Source organism: Pelodiscus sinensis, chromosome 2 (genome assembly GCF_052426305.1).
Source record: "Pelodiscus sinensis isolate ZL-2025 chromosome 2, ASM5242630v1, whole genome shotgun sequence".
NCBI classification, from domain to species: Eukaryota; Metazoa; Chordata; order Testudines; family Trionychidae; genus Pelodiscus; species Pelodiscus sinensis.
Window position 1 is genome coordinate 178,139,350 of NC_143053.1, and position 22,089 is coordinate 178,161,438.

Genomic DNA, 22,089 nt, shown 5'->3' on the forward strand with positions numbered 1-22,089 from the left:
GTGCAGATTGTGCTGGGATGGCAAGCGCGTGGGGTAGTTTTGTGGCAAGCCTCTGGTAAGCCCGGGCAGAGGGTGCGAGGGGGCGGGGGCGGGAGTCCCGCGGCGAGCAGGGGCGGGCGAGAGCGGCGCGGAGCCGGCGGAGGCGGGGCGCGGGCTTGCTTTAAAGGCAGGCACAGCGGCAGGCGTCAACGTCTACGGCCATACCACCCTGAACACGCCCGATCTCGTCTGATCTCGGAAGCTAAGCAGGGTCGGGCCTGGTTAGTACTTGGATGGGAGACCTCCTGGGAATACTGGGTGCTGTAGGCTTTTTGCCGCCTCGGGCGGCAGGCCTCCCCCCGCAGGGCGCCCGCGCTTTTGCCGCCGCCAATCGGCTCCCCGCCCGGCCCAGCCGGGGTGCCCCAAAGTCCTTTCCCTCTCGCCTTCCAGCCCCCCTCCCCGTTCCCCACCGCAGCCCCCCGTGGCACTCTGCGTGCCGGAGTGCGCGCGCGCCTCTGTGTCTAAGGCGTCTTCCAGCCCCGTCTCTTGTCGGCGGACTAACGATTAAAGAGGCCTCGCATTGAACTGCTCTTCGAGGTGTGCCCCTGTGCCTACTCTACGGCCACGTAGCGAATTCTTACCTCTGACCGAGCAGTTTGCTCCTTTTCGAGTCAGCTCTGAATTTGTTTCAGGCCCTCGGTTCTTCCTAGGCCATTGGCGCCGAGCCTTCCGCGCCTAACGGACAGCCTGGCCCCGGCCGCGGCCCGCCCCCGGCCCCGTCTCCTTTTCCCCGACCGGCGCCTGCCGCGGCGACGGGCGGCAGCAGGAGCGCCAGGCCGGCTGGCCGAAGGGGCGCCCCGGGCCCGAGGCCTGCCTGCCTGCCTGCCTGGCCGCCTGCTGCCCCGGTCTGCCCGGGAGGGGAAGCCAGAAGGCTCGCCGCCCCGGGGGGAAGGGGGCGGGGCTTTGGGGGTAGCGGCTTCGGGGAAGCCCTTCGCCAGCAGGCCTCCCCGGCCTCTGGCAGCCGGCCCCCTAAAATTGGAGCCAGAGAGACCGCTGCTGCCCTGAGGCGGCCCTCGTGCCCGGGGAGGCCGGGCGGCGGGTGGCCCCGGGGCTCGAGGGGGCGGCCCAGCCCGCCTCTGCCGGGGCGGGGCGGGGCGAGGCGAGGGGGCCCGTCGCGGGCGGCCTCCCGTTCCCCTCCCGCTCCCCCTCCCCGGGGCGGGCGCGAGGCAGGCGGAGGGGCGGGCGTCCCCGGGGCGGCGCGAGCGCGCGGGGAGCGCCAGGAGCCGCCAGCAAAGCGGGGCGCGGGTGGGCTGCGGGCCGCCCCGGCGGGGTGCGTGCAGGCGAGGCGCCGTAGCGGCAGCGTGCGGGGCAGGGCGGCGTGGGGGCGCGGCGCGGGCTTGGGGGTCGGCCTTGGGGGCGTGGGACCGTGGCGCGGGCGCAGGCGAAGGAGAGCGTGCGTGGCGAGGGGGTAGCGATGGCGGGAGCATGTGGGGCTCTGGGGGGAAAGGCTGAGGAGGAGGCGGGTGCGAGCGGGGCAGGGGCAGGGTTGCCAGGTGTGCGGCTTTGCAGCGGACAGTCCGGCATTTGAGCTTTTCTGCGTGGGAAAGCAATTTGAGACAATATAACGGAGAAAATGTCAACGTGGAGTATTTTGTAAATCCGATGTCGTGCAGATTGTGCTGGGATGGCAAGCGCGTGGGGTAGTTTTGTGGCAAGCCTCTGGTAAGCCCGGGCAGAGGGTGCGAGGGGGCGGGGGCGGGAGTCCCGCGGCGAGCAGGGGCGGGCGAGAGCGGCGCGGAGCCGGCGGAGGCGGGGCGCGGGCTTGCTTTAAAGGCAGGCACAGCGGCAGGCGTCAACGTCTACGGCCATACCACCCTGAACACGCCCGATCTCGTCTGATCTCGGAAGCTAAGCAGGGTCGGGCCTGGTTAGTACTTGGATGGGAGACCTCCTGGGAATACTGGGTGCTGTAGGCTTTTTGCCGCCTCGGGCGGCAGGCCTCCCCCCGCAGGGCGCCCGCGCTTTTGCCGCCGCCAATCGGCTCCCCGCCCGGCCCAGCCGGGGTGCCCCAAAGTCCTTTCCCTCTCGCCTTCCAGCCCCCCTCCCCGTTCCCCACCGCAGCCCCCCGTGGCACTCTGCGTGCCGGAGTGCGCGCGCGCCTCTGTGTCTAAGGCGTCTTCCAGCCCCGTCTCTTGTCGGCGGACTAACGATTAAAGAGGCCTCGCATTGAACTGCTCTTCGAGGTGTGCCCCTGTGCCTACTCTACGGCCACGTAGCGAATTCTTACCTCTGACCGAGCAGTTTGCTCCTTTTCGAGTCAGCTCTGAATTTGTTTCAGGCCCTCGGTTCTTCCTAGGCCATTGGCGCCGAGCCTTCCGCGCCTAACGGACAGCCTGGCCCCGGCCGCGGCCCGCCCCCGGCCCCGTCTCCTTTTCCCCGACCGGCGCCTGCCGCGGCGACGGGCGGCAGCAGGAGCGCCAGGCCGGCTGGCCGAAGGGGCGCCCCGGGCCCGAGGCCTGCCTGCCTGCCTGCCTGGCCGCCTGCTGCCCCGGTCTGCCCGGGAGGGGAAGCCAGAAGGCTCGCCGCCCCGGGGGGAAGGGGGCGGGGCTTTGGGGGTAGCGGCTTCGGGGAAGCCCTTCGCCAGCAGGCCTCCCCGGCCTCTGGCAGCCGGCCCCCTAAAATTGGAGCCAGAGAGACCGCTGCTGCCCTGAGGCGGCCCTCGTGCCCGGGGAGGCCGGGCGGCGGGTGGCCCCGGGGCTCGAGGGGGCGGCCCAGCCCGCCTCTGCCGGGGCGGGGCGGGGCGAGGCGAGGGGGCCCGTCGCGGGCGGCCTCCCGTTCCCCCTCCCCGGGGCGGGCGCGAGGCAGGCGGAGGGGCGGGCGTCCCCGGGGCGGCGCGAGCGCGCGGGGAGCGCCAGGAGCCGCCAGCAAAGCGGGGCGCGGGTGGGCTGCGGGCCGCCCCGGCGGGGTGCGTGCAGGCGAGGCGCCGTAGCGGCAGCGTGCGGGGCAGGGCGGCGTGGGGGCGCGGCGCGGGCTTGGGGGTCGGCCTTGGGGGCGTGGGACCGTGGCGCGGGCGCAGGCGAAGGAGAGCGTGCGTGGCGAGGGGGTAGCGATGGCGGGAGCATGTGGGGCTCTGGGGGGAAAGGCTGAGGAGGAGGCGGGTGCGAGCGGGGCAGGGGCAGGGTTGCCAGGTGTGCGGCTTTGCAGCGGACAGTCCGGCATTTGAGCTTTTCTGCGTGGGAAAGCAATTTGAGACAATATAACGGAGAAAATGTCAACGTGGAGTATTTTGTAAATCCGATGTCGTGCAGATTGTGCTGGGATGGCAAGCGCGTGGGGTAGTTTTGTGGCAAGCCTCTGGTAAGCCCGGGCAGAGGGTGCGAGGGGGCGGGGGCGGGAGTCCCGCGGCGAGCAGGGGCGGGCGAGAGCGGCGCGGAGCCGGCGGAGGCGGGGCGCGGGCTTGCTTTAAAGGCAGGCACAGCGGCAGGCGTCAACGTCTACGGCCATACCACCCTGAACACGCCCGATCTCGTCTGATCTCGGAAGCTAAGCAGGGTCGGGCCTGGTTAGTACTTGGATGGGAGACCTCCTGGGAATACTGGGTGCTGTAGGCTTTTTGCCGCCTCGGGCGGCAGGCCTCCCCCCGCAGGGCGCCCGCGCTTTTGCCGCCGCCAATCGGCTCCCCGCCCGGCCCAGCCGGGGTGCCCCAAAGTCCTTTCCCTCTCGCCTTCCAGCCCCCCTCCCCGTTCCCCACCGCAGCCCCCCGTGGCACTCTGCGTGCCGGAGTGCGCGCGCGCCTCTGTGTCTAAGGCGTCTTCCAGCCCCGTCTCTTGTCGGCGGACTAACGATTAAAGAGGCCTCGCATTGAACTGCTCTTCGAGGTGTGCCCCTGTGCCTACTCTACGGCCACGTAGCGAATTCTTACCTCTGACCGAGCAGTTTGCTCCTTTTCGAGTCAGCTCTGAATTTGTTTCAGGCCCTCGGTTCTTCCTAGGCCATTGGCGCCGAGCCTTCCGCGCCTAACGGACAGCCTGGCCCCGGCCGCGGCCCGCCCCCGGCCCCGTCTCCTTTTCCCCGACCGGCGCCTGCCGCGGCGACGGGCGGCAGCAGGAGCGCCAGGCCGGCTGGCCGAAGGGGCGCCCCGGGCCCGAGGCCTGCCTGCCTGCCTGCCTGGCCGCCTGCTGCCCCGGTCTGCCCGGGAGGGGAAGCCAGAAGGCTCGCCGCCCCGGGGGGAAGGGGGCGGGGCTTTGGGGGTAGCGGCTTCGGGGAAGCCCTTCGCCAGCAGGCCTCCCCGGCCTCTGGCAGCCGGCCCCCTAAAATTGGAGCCAGAGAGACCGCTGCTGCCCTGAGGCGGCCCTCGTGCCCGGGGAGGCCGGGCGGCGGGTGGCCCCGGGGCTCGAGGGGGCGGCCCAGCCCGCCTCTGCCGGGGCGGGGCGGGGCGAGGCGAGGGGGCCCGTCGCGGGCGGCCTCCCGTTCCCCCTCCCCGGGGCGGGCGCGAGGCAGGCGGAGGGGCGGGCGTCCCCGGGGCGGCGCGAGCGCGCGGGGAGCGCCAGGAGCCGCCAGCAAAGCGGGGCGCGGGTGGGCTGCGGGCCGCCCCGGCGGGGTGCGTGCAGGCGAGGCGCCGTAGCGGCAGCGTGCGGGGCAGGGCGGCGTGGGGGCGCGGCGCGGGCTTGGGGGTCGGCCTTGGGGGCGTGGGACCGTGGCGCGGGCGCAGGCGAAGGAGAGCGTGCGTGGCGAGGGGGTAGCGATGGCGGGAGCATGTGGGGCTCTGGGGGGAAAGGCTGAGGAGGAGGCGGGTGCGAGCGGGGCAGGGGCAGGGTTGCCAGGTGTGCGGCTTTGCAGCGGACAGTCCGGCATTTGAGCTTTTCTGCGTGGGAAAGCAATTTGAGACAATATAACGGAGAAAATGTCAACGTGGAGTATTTTGTAAATCCGATGTCGTGCAGATTGTGCTGGGATGGCAAGCGCGTGGGGTAGTTTTGTGGCAAGCCTCTGGTAAGCCCGGGCAGAGGGTGCGAGGGGGCGGGGGCGGGAGTCCCGCGGCGAGCAGGGGCGGGCGAGAGCGGCGCGGAGCCGGCGGAGGCGGGGCGCGGGCTTGCTTTAAAGGCAGGCACAGCGGCAGGCGTCAACGTCTACGGCCATACCACCCTGAACACGCCCGATCTCGTCTGATCTCGGAAGCTAAGCAGGGTCGGGCCTGGTTAGTACTTGGATGGGAGACCTCCTGGGAATACTGGGTGCTGTAGGCTTTTTGCCGCCTCGGGCGGCAGGCCTCCCCCCGCAGGGCGCCCGCGCTTTTGCCGCCGCCAATCGGCTCCCCGCCCGGCCCAGCCGGGGTGCCCCAAAGTCCTTTCCCTCTCGCCTTCCAGCCCCCCTCCCCGTTCCCCACCGCAGCCCCCCGTGGCACTCTGCGTGCCGGAGTGCGCGCGCGCCTCTGTGTCTAAGGCGTCTTCCAGCCCCGTCTCTTGTCGGCGGACTAACGATTAAAGAGGCCTCGCATTGAACTGCTCTTCGAGGTGTGCCCCTGTGCCTACTCTACGGCCACGTAGCGAATTCTTACCTCTGACCGAGCAGTTTGCTCCTTTTCGAGTCAGCTCTGAATTTGTTTCAGGCCCTCGGTTCTTCCTAGGCCATTGGCGCCGAGCCTTCCGCGCCTAACGGACAGCCTGGCCCCGGCCGCGGCCCGCCCCCGGCCCCGTCTCCTTTTCCCCGACCGGCGCCTGCCGCGGCGACGGGCGGCAGCAGGAGCGCCAGGCCGGCTGGCCGAAGGGGCGCCCCGGGCCCGAGGCCTGCCTGCCTGCCTGCCTGGCCGCCTGCTGCCCCGGTCTGCCCGGGAGGGGAAGCCAGAAGGCTCGCCGCCCCGGGGGGAAGGGGGCGGGGCTTTGGGGGTAGCGGCTTCGGGGAAGCCCTTCGCCAGCAGGCCTCCCCGGCCTCTGGCAGCCGGCCCCCTAAAATTGGAGCCAGAGAGACCGCTGCTGCCCTGAGGCGGCCCTCGTGCCCGGGGAGGCCGGGCGGCGGGTGGCCCCGGGGCTCGAGGGGGCGGCCCAGCCCGCCTCTGCCGGGGCGGGGCGGGGCGAGGCGAGGGGGCCCGTCGCGGGCGGCCTCCCGTTCCCCTCCCGCTCCCCCTCCCCGGGGCGGGCGCGAGGCAGGCGGAGGGGCGGGCGTCCCCGGGGCGGCGCGAGCGCGCGGGGAGCGCCAGGAGCCGCCAGCAAAGCGGGGCGCGGGTGGGCTGCGGGCCGCCCCGGCGGGGTGCGTGCAGGCGAGGCGCCGTAGCGGCAGCGTGCGGGGCAGGGCGGCGTGGGGGCGCGGCGCGGGCTTGGGGGTCGGCCTTGGGGGCGTGGGACCGTGGCGCGGGCGCAGGCGAAGGAGAGCGTGCGTGGCGAGGGGGTAGCGATGGCGGGAGCATGTGGGGCTCTGGGGGGAAAGGCTGAGGAGGAGGCGGGTGCGAGCGGGGCAGGGGCAGGGTTGCCAGGTGTGCGGCTTTGCAGCGGACAGTCCGGCATTTGAGCTTTTCTGCGTGGGAAAGCAATTTGAGACAATATAACGGAGAAAATGTCAACGTGGAGTATTTTGTAAATCCGATGTCGTGCAGATTGTGCTGGGATGGCAAGCGCGTGGGGTAGTTTTGTGGCAAGCCTCTGGTAAGCCCGGGCAGAGGGTGCGAGGGGGCGGGGGCGGGAGTCCCGCGGCGAGCAGGGGCGGGCGAGAGCGGCGCGGAGCCGGCGGAGGCGGGGCGCGGGCTTGCTTTAAAGGCAGGCACAGCGGCAGGCGTCAACGTCTACGGCCATACCACCCTGAACACGCCCGATCTCGTCTGATCTCGGAAGCTAAGCAGGGTCGGGCCTGGTTAGTACTTGGATGGGAGACCTCCTGGGAATACTGGGTGCTGTAGGCTTTTTGCCGCCTCGGGCGGCAGGCCTCCCCCCGCAGGGCGCCCGCGCTTTTGCCGCCGCCAATCGGCTCCCCGCCCGGCCCAGCCGGGGTGCCCCAAAGTCCTTTCCCTCTCGCCTTCCAGCCCCCCTCCCCGTTCCCCACCGCAGCCCCCCGTGGCACTCTGCGTGCCGGAGTGCGCGCGCGCCTCTGTGTCTAAGGCGTCTTCCAGCCCCGTCTCTTGTCGGCGGACTAACGATTAAAGAGGCCTCGCATTGAACTGCTCTTCGAGGTGTGCCCCTGTGCCTACTCTACGGCCACGTAGCGAATTCTTACCTCTGACCGAGCAGTTTGCTCCTTTTCGAGTCAGCTCTGAATTTGTTTCAGGCCCTCGGTTCTTCCTAGGCCATTGGCGCCGAGCCTTCCGCGCCTAACGGACAGCCTGGCCCCGGCCGCGGCCCGCCCCCGGCCCCGTCTCCTTTTCCCCGACCGGCGCCTGCCGCGGCGACGGGCGGCAGCAGGAGCGCCAGGCCGGCTGGCCGAAGGGGCGCCCCGGGCCCGAGGCCTGCCTGCCTGCCTGCCTGGCCGCCTGCTGCCCCGGTCTGCCCGGGAGGGGAAGCCAGAAGGCTCGCCGCCCCGGGGGCAAGGGGGCGGGGCTTTGGGGGTAGCGGCTTCGGGGAAGCCCTTCGCCAGCAGGCCTCCCCGGCCTCTGGCAGCCGGCCCCCTAAAATTGGAGCCAGAGAGACCGCTGCTGCCCTGAGGCGGCCCTCGTGCCCGGGGAGGCCGGGCGGCGGGTGGCCCCGGGGCTCGAGGGGGCGGCCCAGCCCGCCTCTGCCGGGGCGGGGCGGGGCGAGGCGAGGGGGCCCGTCGCGGGCGGCCTCCCGTTCCCCCTCCCCGGGGCGGGCGCGAGGCAGGCGGAGGGGCGGGCGTCCCCGGGGCGGCGCGAGCGCGCGGGGAGCGCCAGGAGCCGCCAGCAAAGCGGGGCGCGGGTGGGCTGCGGGCCGCCCCGGCGGGGTGCGTGCAGGCGAGGCGCCGTAGCGGCAGCGTGCGGGGCAGGGCGGCGTGGGGGCGCGGCGCGGGCTTGGGGGTCGGCCTTGGGGGCGTGGGACCGTGGCGCGGGCGCAGGCGAAGGAGAGCGTGCGTGGCGAGGGGGTAGCGATGGCGGGAGCATGTGGGGCTCTGGGGGGAAAGGCTGAGGAGGAGGCGGGTGCGAGCGGGGCAGGGGCAGGGTTGCCAGGTGTGCGGCTTTGCAGCGGACAGTCCGGCATTTGAGCTTTTCTGCGTGGGAAAGCAATTTGAGACAATATAACGGAGAAAATGTCAACGTGGAGTATTTTGTAAATCCGATGTCGTGCAGATTGTGCTGGGATGGCAAGCGCGTGGGGTAGTTTTGTGGCAAGCCTCTGGTAAGCCCGGGCAGAGGGTGCGAGGGGGCGGGGGCGGGAGTCCCGCGGCGAGCAGGGGCGGGCGAGAGCGGCGCGGAGCCGGCGGAGGCGGGGCGCGGGCTTGCTTTAAAGGCAGGCACAGCGGCAGGCGTCAACGTCTACGGCCATACCACCCTGAACACGCCCGATCTCGTCTGATCTCGGAAGCTAAGCAGGGTCGGGCCTGGTTAGTACTTGGATGGGAGACCTCCTGGGAATACTGGGTGCTGTAGGCTTTTTGCCGCCTCGGGCGGCAGGCCTCCCCCCGCAGGGCGCCCGCGCTTTTGCCGCCGCCAATCGGCTCCCCGCCCGGCCCAGCCGGGGTGCCCCAAAGTCCTTTCCCTCTCGCCTTCCAGCCCCCCTCCCCGTTCCCCACCGCAGCCCCCCGTGGCACTCTGCGTGCCGGAGTGCGCGCGCGCCTCTGTGTCTAAGGCGTCTTCCAGCCCCGTCTCTTGTCGGCGGACTAACGATTAAAGAGGCCTCGCATTGAACTGCTCTTCGAGGTGTGCCCCTGTGCCTACTCTACGGCCACGTAGCGAATTCTTACCTCTGACCGAGCAGTTTGCTCCTTTTCGAGTCAGCTCTGAATTTGTTTCAGGCCCTCGGTTCTTCCTAGGCCATTGGCGCCGAGCCTTCCGCGCCTAACGGACAGCCTGGCCCCGGCCGCGGCCCGCCCCCGGCCCCGTCTCCTTTTCCCCGACCGGCGCCTGCCGCGGCGACGGGCGGCAGCAGGAGCGCCAGGCCGGCTGGCCGAAGGGGCGCCCCGGGCCCGAGGCCTGCCTGCCTGCCTGCCTGGCCGCCTGCTGCCCCGGTCTGCCCGGGAGGGGAAGCCAGAAGGCTCGCCGCCCCGGGGGGAAGGGGGCGGGGCTTTGGGGGTAGCGGCTTCGGGGAAGCCCTTCGCCAGCAGGCCTCCCCGGCCTCTGGCAGCCGGCCCCCTAAAATTGGAGCCAGAGAGACCGCTGCTGCCCTGAGGCGGCCCTCGTGCCCGGGGAGGCCGGGCGGCGGGTGGCCCCGGGGCTCGAGGGGGCGGCCCAGCCCGCCTCTGCCGGGGCGGGGCGGGGCGAGGCGAGGGGGCCCGTCGCGGGCGGCCTCCCGTTCCCCCTCCCCGGGGCGGGCGCGAGGCAGGCGGAGGGGCGGGCGTCCCCGGGGCGGCGCGAGCGCGCGGGGAGCGCCAGGAGCCGCCAGCAAAGCGGGGCGCGGGTGGGCTGCGGGCCGCCCCGGCGGGGTGCGTGCAGGCGAGGCGCCGTAGCGGCAGCGTGCGGGGCAGGGCGGCGTGGGGGCGCGGCGCGGGCTTGGGGGTCGGCCTTGGGGGCGTGGGACCGTGGCGCGGGCGCAGGCGAAGGAGAGCGTGCGTGGCGAGGGGGTAGCGATGGCGGGAGCATGTGGGGCTCTGGGGGGAAAGGCTGAGGAGGAGGCGGGTGCGAGCGGGGCAGGGGCAGGGTTGCCAGGTGTGCGGCTTTGCAGCGGACAGTCCGGCATTTGAGCTTTTCTGCGTGGGAAAGCAATTTGAGACAATATAACGGAGAAAATGTCAACGTGGAGTATTTTGTAAATCCGATGTCGTGCAGATTGTGCTGGGATGGCAAGCGCGTGGGGTAGTTTTGTGGCAAGCCTCTGGTAAGCCCGGGCAGAGGGTGCGAGGGGGCGGGGGCGGGAGTCCCGCGGCGAGCAGGGGCGGGCGAGAGCGGCGCGGAGCCGGCGGAGGCGGGGCGCGGGCTTGCTTTAAAGGCAGGCACAGCGGCAGGCGTCAACGTCTACGGCCATACCACCCTGAACACGCCCGATCTCGTCTGATCTCGGAAGCTAAGCAGGGTCGGGCCTGGTTAGTACTTGGATGGGAGACCTCCTGGGAATACTGGGTGCTGTAGGCTTTTTGCCGCCTCGGGCGGCAGGCCTCCCCCCGCAGGGCGCCCGCGCTTTTGCCGCCGCCAATCGGCTCCCCGCCCGGCCCAGCCGGGGTGCCCCAAAGTCCTTTCCCTCTCGCCTTCCAGCCCCCCTCCCCGTTCCCCACCGCAGCCCCCCGTGGCACTCTGCGTGCCGGAGTGCGCGCGCGCCTCTGTGTCTAAGGCGTCTTCCAGCCCCGTCTCTTGTCGGCGGACTAACGATTAAAGAGGCCTCGCATTGAACTGCTCTTCGAGGTGTGCCCCTGTGCCTACTCTACGGCCACGTAGCGAATTCTTACCTCTGACCGAGCAGTTTGCTCCTTTTCGAGTCAGCTCTGAATTTGTTTCAGGCCCTCGGTTCTTCCTAGGCCATTGGCGCCGAGCCTTCCGCGCCTAACGGACAGCCTGGCCCCGGCCGCGGCCCGCCCCCGGCCCCGTCTCCTTTTCCCCGACCGGCGCCTGCCGCGGCGACGGGCGGCAGCAGGAGCGCCAGGCCGGCTGGCCGAAGGGGCGCCCCGGGCCCGAGGCCTGCCTGCCTGCCTGCCTGGCCGCCTGCTGCCCCGGTCTGCCCGGGAGGGGAAGCCAGAAGGCTCGCCGCCCCGGGGGCAAGGGGGCGGGGCTTTGGGGGTAGCGGCTTCGGGGAAGCCCTTCGCCAGCAGGCCTCCCCGGCCTCTGGCAGCCGGCCCCCTAAAATTGGAGCCAGAGAGACCGCTGCTGCCCTGAGGCGGCCCTCGTGCCCGGGGAGGCCGGGCGGCGGGTGGCCCCGGGGCTCGAGGGGGCGGCCCAGCCCGCCTCTGCCGGGACGGGGCGAGGCGAGGGGGCCCGTCGCGGGCGGCCTCCCGTTCCCCCTCCCCGGGGCGGGCGCGAGGCAGGCGGAGGGGCGGGCGTCCCCGGGGCGGCGCGAGCGCGCGGGGAGCGCCAGGAGCCGCCAGCAAAGCGGGGCGCGGGTGGGCTGCGGGCCGCCCCGGCGGGGTGCGTGCAGGCGAGGCGCCGTAGCGGCAGCGTGCGGGGCAGGGCGGCGTGGGGGCGCGGCGCGGGCTTGGGGGTCGGCCTTGGGGGCGTGGGACCGTGGCGTGGGCGCAGGCGAAGGAGAGCGTGCGTGGCGAGGGGGTAGCGATGGCGGGAGCATGTGGGGCTCTGGGGGGAAAGGCTGAGGAGGAGGCGGGTGCGAGCGGGGCAGGGGCAGGGTTGCCAGGTGTGCGGCTTTGCAGCGGACAGTCCGGCATTTGAGCTTTTCTGCGTGGGAAAGCAATTTGAGACAATATAACGGAGAAAATGTCAACGTGGAGTATTTTGTAAATCCGATGTCGTGCAGATTGTGCTGGGATGGCAAGCGCGTGGGGTAGTTTTGTGGCAAGCCTCTGGTAAGCCCGGGCAGAGGGTGCGAGGGGGCGGGGGCGGGAGTCCCGCGGCGAGCAGGGGCGGGCGAGAGCGGCGCGGAGCCGGCGGAGGCGGGGCGCGGGCTTGCTTTAAAGGCAGGCACAGCGGCAGGCGTCAACGTCTACGGCCATACCACCCTGAACACGCCCGATCTCGTCTGATCTCGGAAGCTAAGCAGGGTCGGGCCTGGTTAGTACTTGGATGGGAGACCTCCTGGGAATACTGGGTGCTGTAGGCTTTTTGCCGCCTCGGGCGGCAGGCCTCCCCCCGCAGGGCGCCCGCGCTTTTGCCGCCGCCAATCGGCTCCCCGCCCGGCCCAGCCGGGGTGCCCCAAAGTCCTTTCCCTCTCGCCTTCCAGCCCCCCTCCCCGTTCCCCACCGCAGCCCCCCGTGGCACTCTGCGTGCCGGAGTGCGCGCGCGCCTCTGTGTCTAAGGCGTCTTCCAGCCCCGTCTCTTGTCGGCGGACTAACGATTAAAGAGGCCTCGCATTGAACTGCTCTTCGAGGTGTGCCCCTGTGCCTACTCTACGGCCACGTAGCGAATTCTTACCTCTGACCGAGCAGTTTGCTCCTTTTCGAGTCAGCTCTGAATTTGTTTCAGGCCCTCGGTTCTTCCTAGGCCATTGGCGCCGAGCCTTCCGCGCCTAACGGACAGCCTGGCCCCGGCCGCGGCCCGCCCCCGGCCCCGTCTCCTTTTCCCCGACCGGCGCCTGCCGCGGCGACGGGCGGCAGCAGGAGCGCCAGGCCGGCTGGCCGAAGGGGCGCCCCGGGCCCGAGGCCTGCCTGCCTGCCTGCCTGGCCGCCTGCTGCCCCGGTCTGCCCGGGAGGGGAAGCCAGAAGGCTCGCCGCCCCGGGGGGAAGGGGGCGGGGCTTTGGGGGTAGCGGCTTCGGGGAAGCCCTTCGCCAGCAGGCCTCCCCGGCCTCTGGCAGCCGGCCCCCTAAAATTGGAGCCAGAGAGACCGCTGCTGCCCTGAGGCGGCCCTCGTGCCCGGGGAGGCCGGGCGGCGGGTGGCCCCGGGGCTCGAGGGGGCGGCCCAGCCCGCCTCTGCCGGGACGGGGCGAGGCGAGGGGGCCCGTCGCGGGCGGCCTCCCGTTCCCCTCCCGCTCCCCCTCCCCGGGGCGGGCGCGAGGCAGGCGGAGGGGCGGGCGTCCCCGGGGCGGCGCGAGCGCGCGGGGAGCGCCAGGAGCCGCCAGCAAAGCGGGGCGCGGGTGGGCTGCGGGCCGCCCCGGCGGGGTGCGTGCAGGCGAGGCGCCGTAGCGGCAGCGTGCGGGGCAGGGCGGCGTGGGGGCGCGGCGCGGGCTTGGGGGTCGGCCTTGGGGGCGTGGGACCGTGGCGCGGGCGCAGGCGAAGGAGAGCGTGCGTGGCGAGGGGGTAGCGATGGCGGGAGCATGTGGGGCTCTGGGGGGAAAGGCTGAGGAGGAGGCGGGTGCGAGCGGGGCAGGGGCAGGGTTGCCAGGTGTGCGGCTTTGCAGCGGACAGTCCGGCATTTGAGCTTTTCTGCGTGGGAAAGCAATTTGAGACAATATAACGGAGAAAATGTCAACGTGGAGTATTTTGTAAATCCGATGTCGTGCAGATTGTGCTGGGATGGCAAGCGCGTGGGGTAGTTTTGTGGCAAGCCTCTGGTAAGCCCGGGCAGAGGGTGCGAGGGGGCGGGGGCGGGAGTCCCGCGGCGAGCAGGGGCGGGCGAGAGCGGCGCGGAGCCGGCGGAGGCGGGGCGCGGGCTTGCTTTAAAGGCAGGCACAGCGGCAGGCGTCAACGTCTACGGCCATACCACCCTGAACACGCCCGATCTCGTCTGATCTCGGAAGCTAAGCAGGGTCGGGCCTGGTTAGTACTTGGATGGGAGACCTCCTGGGAATACTGGGTGCTGTAGGCTTTTTGCCGCCTCGGGCGGCAGGCCTCCCCCCGCAGGGCGCCCGCGCTTTTGCCGCCGCCAATCGGCTCCCCGCCCGGCCCAGCCGGGGTGCCCCAAAGTCCTTTCCCTCTCGCCTTCCAGCCCCCCTCCCCGTTCCCCACCGCAGCCCCCCGTGGCACTCTGCGTGCCGGAGTGCGCGCGCGCCTCTGTGTCTAAGGCGTCTTCCAGCCCCGTCTCTTGTCGGCGGACTAACGATTAAAGAGGCCTCGCATTGAACTGCTCTTCGAGGTGTGCCCCTGTGCCTACTCTACGGCCACGTAGCGAATTCTTACCTCTGACCGAGCAGTTTGCTCCTTTTCGAGTCAGCTCTGAATTTGTTTCAGGCCCTCGGTTCTTCCTAGGCCATTGGCGCCGAGCCTTCCGCGCCTAACGGACAGCCTGGCCCCGGCCGCGGCCCGCCCCCGGCCCCGTCTCCTTTTCCCCGACCGGCGCCTGCCGCGGCGACGGGCGGCAGCAGGAGCGCCAGGCCGGCTGGCCGAAGGGGCGCCCCGGGCCCGAGGCCTGCCTGCCTGCCTGCCTGGCCGCCTGCTGCCCCGGTCTGCCCGGGAGGGGAAGCCAGAAGGCTCGCCGCCCCGGGGGGAAGGGGGCGGGGCTTTGGGGGTAGCGGCTTCGGGGAAGCCCTTCGCCAGCAGGCCTCCCCGGCCTCTGGCAGCCGGCCCCCTAAAATTGGAGCCAGAGAGACCGCTGCTGCCCTGAGGCGGCCCTCGTGCCCGGGGAGGCCGGGCGGCGGGTGGCCCCGGGGCTCGAGGGGGCGGCCCAGCCCGCCTCTGCCGGGGCGGGGCGGGGCGAGGCGAGGGGGCCCGTCGCGGGCGGCCTCCCGTTCCCCCTCCCCGGGGCGGGCGCGAGGCAGGCGGAGGGGCGGGCGTCCCCGGGGCGGCGCGAGCGCGCGGGGAGCGCCAGGAGCCGCCAGCAAAGCGGGGCGCGGGTGGGCTGCGGGCCGCCCCGGCGGGGTGCGTGCAGGCGAGGCGCCGTAGCGGCAGCGTGCGGGGCAGGGCGGCGTGGGGGCGCGGCGCGGGCTTGGGGGTCGGCCTTGGGGGCGTGGGACCGTGGCGCGGGCGCAGGCGAAGGAGAGCGTGCGTGGCGAGGGGGTAGCGATGGCGGGAGCATGTGGGGCTCTGGGGGGAAAGGCTGAGGAGGAGGCGGGTGCGAGCGGGGCAGGGGCAGGGTTGCCAGGTGTGCGGCTTTGCAGCGGACAGTCCGGCATTTGAGCTTTTCTGCGTGGGAAAGCAATTTGAGACAATATAACGGAGAAAATGTCAACGTGGAGTATTTTGTAAATCCGATGTCGTGCAGATTGTGCTGGGATGGCAAGCGCGTGGGGTAGTTTTGTGGCAAGCCTCTGGTAAGCCCGGGCAGAGGGTGCGAGGGGGCGGGGGCGGGAGTCCCGCGGCGAGCAGGGGCGGGCGAGAGCGGCGCGGAGCCGGCGGAGGCGGGGCGCGGGCTTGCTTTAAAGGCAGGCACAGCGGCAGGCGTCAACGTCTACGGCCATACCACCCTGAACACGCCCGATCTCGTCTGATCTCGGAAGCTAAGCAGGGTCGGGCCTGGTTAGTACTTGGATGGGAGACCTCCTGGGAATACTGGGTGCTGTAGGCTTTTTGCCGCCTCGGGCGGCAGGCCTCCCCCCGCAGGGCGCCCGCGCTTTTGCCGCCGCCAATCGGCTCCCCGCCCGGCCCAGCCGGGGTGCCCCAAAGTCCTTTCCCTCTCGCCTTCCAGCCCCCCTCCCCGTTCCCCACCGCAGCCCCCCGTGGCACTCTGCGTGCCGGAGTGCGCGCGCGCGCGCGCCTCTGTGTCTAAGGCGTCTTCCAGCCCCGTCTCTTGTCGGCGGACTAACGATTAAAGAGGCCTCGCATTGAACTGCTCTTCGAGGTGTGCCCCTGTGCCTACTCTACGGCCACGTAGCGAATTCTTACCTCTGACCGAGCAGTTTGCTCCTTTTCGAGTCAGCTCTGAATTTGTTTCAGGCCCTCGGTTCTTCCTAGGCCATTGGCGCCGAGCCTTCCGCGCCTAACGGACAGCCTGGCCCCGGCCGCGGCCCGCCCCCGGCCCCGTCTCCTTTTCCCCGACCGGCGCCTGCCGCGGCGACGGGCGGCAGCAGGAGCGCCAGGCCGGCTGGCCGAAGGGGCGCCCCGGGCCCGAGGCCTGCCTGCCTGCCTGCCTGGCCGCCTGCTGCCCCGGTCTGCCCGGGAGGGGAAGCCAGAAGGCTCGCCGCCCCGGGGGGAAGGGGGCGGGGCTTTGGGGGCAGCGGCTTCGGGGAAGCCCTTCGCCAGCAGGCCTCCCCGGCCTCTGGCAGCCGGCCCCCTAAAATTGGAGCCAGAGAGACCGCTGCTGCCCTGAGGCGGCCCTCGTGCCCGGGGAGGCCGGGCGGCGGGTGGCCCCGGGGCTCGAGGGGGCGGCCCAGCCCGCCTCTGCCGGGACGGGGCGAGGCGAGGGGGCCCGTCGCGGGCGGCCTCCCGTTCCCCTCCCGCTCCCCCTCCCCGGGGCGGGCGCGAGGCAGGCGGAGGGGCGGGCGTCCCCGGGGCGGCGCGAGCGCGCGGGGAGCGCCAGGAGCCGCCAGCAAAGCGGGGCGCGGGTGGGCTGCGGGCCGCCCCGGCGGGGTGCGTGCAGGCGAGGCGCCGTAGCGGCAGCGTGCGGGGCAGGGCGGCGTGGGGGCGCGGCGCGGGCTTGGGGGTCGGCCTTGGGGGCGTGGGACCGTGGCGCGGGCGCAGGCGAAGGAGAGCCTGCGTGGCGAGGGGGTAGCGGTGGCGGGAGCATGTGGGGCTCTGGGGGGAAAGGCTGAGGAGGAGGCGGGTGCGAGCGGGGCAGGGGCAGGGTTGCCAGGTGTGCGGCTTTGCAGCGGACAGTCCGGCATTTGAGCTTTTCTGTGTGGGAAAGCAATTTGAGACACTATAACGGAGAAAATGTCAACGTGGAGTATTTTGTAAATCCGATGTCGTGCAGATTGTGCTGGGATGGCAAGCGCGTCGGGTAGTTTTGTGGCAAGCCTCTGGTAAGCCCGGGCAGAGGGTGCGAGGGGGCGGGGGCGGGAGTCCCGCGGCGAGCAGGGGCGGGCGAGAGCGGCGCGGAGCCGGCGGAGGCGGGGCGCGGGCTTGCTTTAAAGGCAGGCACAGCGGCAGGCGTCAACGTCTACGGCCATACCACCCTGAACACGCCCGATCTCGTCTGATCTCGGAAGCTAAGCAGGGTCGGGCCTGGTTAGTACTTGGATGGGAGACCTCCTGGGAATACTGGGTGCTGTAGGCTTTTTGCCGCCTCGGGCGGCAGGCCTCCCCCCGCAGGGCGCCCGCGCTTTTGCCGCCGCCAATCGGCTCCCCGCCCGGGCCAGCCGGGGTGCCCCAAAGTCCTTTTCCTCTCGCCTTCCAGCCCCCCTCCCCGTTCCCCACCGCAGCCGCCCGTGGCACTCTGCGTGCCGGAGTGCGCGCGCGCGCGCCTCTGTGTCTAAGGCATCTTCCAGCCCCGTCTCTTGTCGGCGGACTAACGATTAAAGAGGCCTCGCATTGAACTGCTCTTCGAGGTGTGCCCCTGTGCCTACTCTACGGCCACGTAGCGAATTCTTACCTCTGACCGAGCAGTTTGCTCCTTTTCGAGTCAGCTCTGAATTTGTCTCAGGCCCTCGGTTCTTCCTAGGCCATTGGCGCCGAGCCTTCGGCGCCTAACGGACAGCCTGGCCCCGGCCGCGGCCCGCCCCCGGCCCCGTCTCCTTTTCCCCGACCGGCGCCTGCCGCGGCGACGGGCGGCAGCAGGAGCGCCAGGCCGGCTGGCCGAAGGGGCGCCCCGGGCCCGAGGCCTGCCTGCCTGCCTGCCTGGCCGCCTGCTGCCCCGGTCTGCCCGGGAGGGGAAGCCAGAAGGCTCGCCGCCCCGGGGGGAAGGGGGCGGGGCTTTGGGGGCAGCGGCTTCGGGGAAGCCCTTCGCCAGCAGGCCTCCCCGGCCTCTGGCAGCCGGCCCCCTAAAATTGGAGCCAGAGAGACCGCTGCTGCCCTGAGGCGGCCCTCGTGCCCGGGGAGGCCGGGCGGCGGGTGGCCCCGGGGCTCGAGGGGGCGGCCCAGCCCGCCTCTGCCGGGGCGGGGCGAGGCGAGGGGGCCCGTCGCGGGCGGCCTCCCGTTCCCCTCCCGCTCCCCCTCCCCGGGGCGGGCGCGAGGCAGGCGGAGGGGCGGGCGTCCCCGGGACGGCGCGAGCGCGTGGGGAGCGCCAGGAGCGCCAGCAAAGCGGGGCGCGGGTGGGCTGCGGGCCGCCCCGGCGGGGTGCGTGCAGGCGAGGCGCCGTAGCGGCAGCGTGCGGGGCAGGGCGGCGTGGGGGCGCGGCGCGGGCTTGGGGGTCGGCCTTGGGGGCGTGGGACCGTGGCGCGGGCGCAGGCGAAGGAGAGCCTGCGTGGCGAGGGGGTAGCGGTGGCGGGAGCATGTGGGGCTCTGGGGGGAAAGGCTGAGGAGGAGGCGGGTGCGAGCGGGGCAGGGGCAGGGTTGCCAGGTGTGCGGCTTTGCAGCGGACAGTCTGGCATTTGAGCTTTTCTGTGTGGGAAAGCAATTTGAGACACTATAACGGAGAAAATGTCAACGTGGAGTATTTTGTAAATCCGATGTCGTGCAGATTGTGCTGGGATGGCAAGCGCGTCGGGTAGTTTTGTGGCAAGCCTCTGGTAAGCCCGGGCAGAGGGTGCGAGGGGGCGGGGGCGGGAGTCCCGCGGCGAGCAGGGGCGGGCGAGAGCGGCGCGGAGCCGGCGGAGGCGGGGCGCGGGCTTGCTTTAAAGGCAGGCACAGCGGCAGGCGTCAACGTCTACGGCCATACCACCCTGAACACGCCCGATCTCGTCTGATCTCGGAAGCTAAGCAGGGTCGGGCCTGGTTAGTACTTGGATGGGAGACCTCCTGGGAGTACTGGGTGCTGTAGGCTTTTTGCCGCCTCGGGCGGCAGGCCTCCCCCCGCAGGGCGCCCGCGCTTTTGCCGCCGCCAATCGGCTCCCCGCCCGGGCCAGCCGGGGTGCCCCAAAGTCCTTTTCCTCTCGCCTTCCAGCCCCCCTCCCCGTTCCCCACCGCAGCCGCCCGTGGCACTCTGCGTGCCGGAGTGCGCGCGCGCGCGCCTCTGTGTCTAAGGCATCTTCCAGCCCCGTCTCTTGTCGGCGGACTAACGATTAAAGAGGCCTCGCATTGAACTGCTCTTCGAGGTGTGCCCCTGTGCCTACTCTACGGCCACGTAGCGAATTCTTACCTCTGACCGAGCAGTTTGCTCCTTTTCGAGTCAGCTCTGAATTTGTCTCAGGCCCTCGGTTCTTCCTAGGCCATTGGCGCCGAGCCTTCGGCGCCTAACGGACAGCCTGGCCCCGGCCGCGGCCCGCCCCCGGCCCCGTCTCCTTTTCCCCGACCGGCGCCTGCCGCGGCGACGGGCGGCAGCAGGAGCGCCAGGCCGGCTGGCCGAAGGGGCGCCCCGGGCCCGAGGCCTGCCTGCCTGCCTGCCTGGCCGCCTGCTGCCCCGGTCTGCCCGGGAGGGGAAGCCAGAAGGCTCGCCGCCCCGGGGGGAAGGGGGCGGGGCTTTGGGGGCAGCGGCTTCGGGGAAGCCCTTCGCCAGCAGGCCTCCCCGGCCTCTGGCAGCCGGCCCCCTAAAATTGGAGCCAGAGAGACCGCTGCTGCCCTGAGGCGGCCCTCGTGCCCGGGGAGGCCGGGCGGCGGGTGGCCCCGGGGCTCGAGGGGGCGGCCCAGCCCGCCTCTGCCGGGGCGGGGCGGGGCGAGGCGAGGGGGCCCGTCGCGGGCGGCCTCCCGTTCCCCTCCCGCTCCCCCTCCCCGGGGCGGGCGCGAGGCAGGCGGAGGGGCGGGCGTCCCCGGGGCGGCGCGAGCGCGCGGGGAGCGCCAGGAGCCGCCAGCAAAGCGGGGCGCGGGTGGGCTGCGGGCCGCCCCGGCGGGGTGCGTGCAGGCGAGGCGCCGTAGCGGCAGCGTGCGGGGCAGGGCGGCGTGGGGGCGCGGCGCGGGCTTGGGGGTCGGCCTTGGGGGCGTGGGACCGTGGCGCGGGCGCAGGCGAAGGAGAGCCTGCGTGGCGAGGGGGTAGCGGTGGCGGGAGCATGTGGGGCTCTGGGGGGAAAGGCTGAGGAGGAGGCGGGTGCGAGCGGGGCAGGGGCAGGGTTGCCAGGTGTGCGGCTTTGCAGCGGACAGTCTGGCATTTGAGCTTTTCTGTGTGGGAAAGCAATTTGAGACACTATAACGGAGAAAATGTCAACGTGGAGTATTTTGTAAATCCGATGTCGTGCAGATTGTGCTGGGATGGCAAGCGCGTCGGGTAGTTTTGTGGCAAGCCTCTGGTAAGCCCGGGCAGAGGGTGCGAGGGGGCGGGGGCGGGAGTCCCGCGGCGAGCAGGGGCGGGCGAGAGCGGCGCGGAGCCGGCGGAGGCGGGGCGCGGGCTTGCTTTAAAGGCAGGCACAGCGGCAGGCGTCAACGTCTACGGCCATACCACCCTGAACACGCCCGATCTCGTCTGATCTCGGAAGCTAAGCAGGGTCGGGCCTGGTTAGTACTTGGATGGGAGACCTCCTGGGAATACTGGGTGCTGTAGGCTTTTTGCCGCCTCGGGCGGCAGGCCTCCCCCCGCAGGGCGCCCGCGCTTTTGCCGCCGCCAATCGGCTCCCCGCCCGGGCCAGCCGGGGTGCCCCAAAGTCCTTTTCCTCTCGCCTTCCAGCCCCCCTCCCCGTTCCCCACCGCAGCCGCCCGTGGCACTCTGCGTGCCGGAGTGCGCGCGCGCGCGCCTCTGTGTCTAAGGCATCTTCCAGCCCCGTCTCTTGTCGGCGGACTAACGATTAAAGAGGCCTCGCATTGAACTGCTCTTCGAGGTGTGCCCCTGTGCCTACTCTACGGCCACGTAGCGAATTCTTACCTCTGACCGAGCAGTTTGCTCCTTTTCGAGTCAGCTCTGAATTTGTCTCAGGCCCTCGGTTCTTCCTAGGCCATTGGCGCCGAGCCTTCGGCGCCTAACGGACAGCCTGGCCCCGGCCGCGGCCCGCCCCCGGCCCCGTCTCCTTTTCCCCGACCGGCGCCTGCCGCGGCGACGGGCGGCAGCAGGAGCGCCAGGCCGGCTGGCCGAAGGGGCGCCCCGGGCCCGAGGCCTGCCTGCCTGCCTGCCTGGCCGCCTGCTGCCCCGGTCTGCCCGGGAGGGGAAGCCAGAAGGCTCGCCGCCCCGGGGGGAAGGGGGCGGGGCTTTGGGGGCAGCGGCTTCGGGGAAGCCCTTCGCCAGCAGGCCTCCCCGGCCTCTGGCAGCCGGCCCCCTAAAATTGGAGCCAGAGAGACCGCTGCTGCCCTGAGGCGGCCCTCGTGCCCGGGGAGGCCGGGCGGCGGGTGGCCCCGGGGCTCGAGGGGGCGGCCCAGCCCGCCTCTGCCGGGGCGGGGCGAGGCGAGGGGGCCCGTCGCGGGCGGCCTCCCGTTCCCCTCCCGCTCCCCCTCCCCGGGGCGGGCGCGAGGCAGGCGGAGGGGCGGGCGTCCCCGGGGCGGCGCGAGCGCGCGGGGAGCGCCAGGAGCGCCAGCAAAGCGGGGCGCGGGTGGGCTGCGGGCCGCCCCGGCGGGGTGCGTGCAGGCGAGGCGCCGTAGCGGCAGCGTGCGGGGCAGGGCGGCGTGGGGGCGCGGCGCGGGCTTGGGGGTCGGCCTTGGGGGCGTGGGACCGTGGCGCGGGCGCAGGCGAAGGAGAGCCTGCGTGGCGAGGGGGTAGCGGTGGCGGGAGCATGTGGGGCTCTGGGGGGAAAGGCTGAGGAGGAGGCGGGTGCGAGCGGGGCAGGGGCAGGGTTGCCAGGTGTGCGGCTTTGCAGCGGACAGTCCGGCATTTGAGCTTTTCTGTGTGGGAAAGCAATTTGAGACACTATAACGGAGAAAATGTCAACGTGGAGTATTTTGTAAATCCGATGTCGTGCAGATTGTGCTGGGATGGCAAGCGCGTCGGGTAGTTTTGTGGCAAGCCTCTGGTAAGCCCGGGCAGAGGGTGCGAGGGGGCGGGGGCGGCAGTCCCGCGGCGAGCAGGGGCGGGCGAGAGCGGCGCGGAGCCGGCGGAGGCGGGGCGCGGGCTTGCTTTAAAGGCAGGCACAGCGGCAGGCGTCAACGTCTACGGCCATACCACCCTGAACACGCCCGATCTCGTCTGATCTCGGAAGCTAAGCAGGGTCCGGCCTGGTTAGTACTTGGATGGGAGACCTCCTGGGAATACTGGGTGCTGTAGGCTTTTTGCCGCCTCGGGCGGCAGGCCTCCCCCCGCAGGGCGCCCGCGCTTTTGCCGCCGCCAATCGGCTCCCCGCCCGGGCCAGCCGGGGTGCCCCAAAGTCCTTTTCCTCTCGCCTTCCAGCCCCCCTCCCCGTTCCCCACCGCAGCCGCCCGTGGCACTCTGCGTGCCGGAGTGCGCGCGCGCGCGCCTCTGTGTCTAAGGCATCTTCCAGCCCCGTCTCTTGTCGGCGGACTAACGATTAAAGAGGCCTCGCATTGAACTGCTCTTCGAGGTGTGCCCCTGTGCCTACTCTACGGCCACGTAGCGAATTCTTACCTCTGACCGAGCAGTTTGCTCCTTTTCGAGTCAGCTCTGAATTTGTCTCAGGCCCTCGGTTCTTCCTAGGCCATTGGCGCCGAGCCTTCGGCGCCTAACGGACAGCCTGGCCCCGGCCGCGGCCCGCCCCCGGCCCCGTCTC

General features: G+C 71.8%; 14 non-coding genes across 14 annotated transcripts; all 14 read left to right on the forward strand.

Moving 5' to 3' along the window:
- The first annotated feature begins 190 nt into the window (after nucleotides 1–190).
- Nucleotides 191–309, forward strand: LOC149525387 (5S ribosomal RNA). Its single transcript, XR_016349009.1, has one exon. It is a non-coding gene; the product is annotated as a 5S ribosomal RNA (ribosomal RNA).
- A 1,527-nt stretch (nucleotides 310–1,836) lies between these two features.
- LOC142827454 (5S ribosomal RNA) lies at nucleotides 1,837–1,955 on the forward strand. The gene has a single exon (XR_012902181.1). It is a non-coding gene; the product is annotated as a 5S ribosomal RNA (ribosomal RNA).
- A 1,516-nt stretch (nucleotides 1,956–3,471) lies between these two features.
- LOC149525388 (5S ribosomal RNA) lies at nucleotides 3,472–3,590 on the forward strand. The gene has a single exon (XR_016349010.1). It is a non-coding gene; the product is annotated as a 5S ribosomal RNA (ribosomal RNA).
- A 1,516-nt stretch (nucleotides 3,591–5,106) lies between these two features.
- LOC149525389 (5S ribosomal RNA) lies at nucleotides 5,107–5,225 on the forward strand. Its single transcript, XR_016349011.1, has one exon. It is a non-coding gene; the product is annotated as a 5S ribosomal RNA (ribosomal RNA).
- Nucleotides 5,226–6,752: 1,527 nt separating this feature from the next.
- Nucleotides 6,753–6,871, forward strand: LOC149525390 (5S ribosomal RNA). The gene has a single exon (XR_016349012.1). It is a non-coding gene; the product is annotated as a 5S ribosomal RNA (ribosomal RNA).
- A 1,516-nt stretch (nucleotides 6,872–8,387) lies between these two features.
- Nucleotides 8,388–8,506, forward strand: LOC149525391 (5S ribosomal RNA). Its single transcript, XR_016349013.1, has one exon. It is a non-coding gene; the product is annotated as a 5S ribosomal RNA (ribosomal RNA).
- A 1,516-nt stretch (nucleotides 8,507–10,022) lies between these two features.
- Nucleotides 10,023–10,141, forward strand: LOC149525392 (5S ribosomal RNA). The gene has a single exon (XR_016349014.1). It is a non-coding gene; the product is annotated as a 5S ribosomal RNA (ribosomal RNA).
- A 1,511-nt stretch (nucleotides 10,142–11,652) lies between these two features.
- Nucleotides 11,653–11,771, forward strand: LOC149525393 (5S ribosomal RNA). The gene has a single exon (XR_016349015.1). It is a non-coding gene; the product is annotated as a 5S ribosomal RNA (ribosomal RNA).
- A 1,522-nt stretch (nucleotides 11,772–13,293) lies between these two features.
- On the forward strand, nucleotides 13,294–13,412 carry LOC149525394 (5S ribosomal RNA). Its single transcript, XR_016349016.1, has one exon. It is a non-coding gene; the product is annotated as a 5S ribosomal RNA (ribosomal RNA).
- A 1,516-nt stretch (nucleotides 13,413–14,928) lies between these two features.
- On the forward strand, nucleotides 14,929–15,047 carry LOC142827438 (5S ribosomal RNA). Its single transcript, XR_012902165.1, has one exon. It is a non-coding gene; the product is annotated as a 5S ribosomal RNA (ribosomal RNA).
- A 1,528-nt stretch (nucleotides 15,048–16,575) lies between these two features.
- LOC142827458 (5S ribosomal RNA) lies at nucleotides 16,576–16,694 on the forward strand. Its single transcript, XR_012902185.2, has one exon. It is a non-coding gene; the product is annotated as a 5S ribosomal RNA (ribosomal RNA).
- A 1,525-nt stretch (nucleotides 16,695–18,219) lies between these two features.
- On the forward strand, nucleotides 18,220–18,338 carry LOC142827463 (5S ribosomal RNA). Its single transcript, XR_016349018.1, has one exon. It is a non-coding gene; the product is annotated as a 5S ribosomal RNA (ribosomal RNA).
- A 1,531-nt stretch (nucleotides 18,339–19,869) lies between these two features.
- Nucleotides 19,870–19,988, forward strand: LOC142827440 (5S ribosomal RNA). Its single transcript, XR_012902167.1, has one exon. It is a non-coding gene; the product is annotated as a 5S ribosomal RNA (ribosomal RNA).
- Nucleotides 19,989–21,513: 1,525 nt separating this feature from the next.
- LOC142827444 (5S ribosomal RNA) lies at nucleotides 21,514–21,632 on the forward strand. Its single transcript, XR_012902171.2, has one exon. It is a non-coding gene; the product is annotated as a 5S ribosomal RNA (ribosomal RNA).
- The last annotated feature ends 457 nt before the right edge of the window (nucleotides 21,633–22,089 follow it).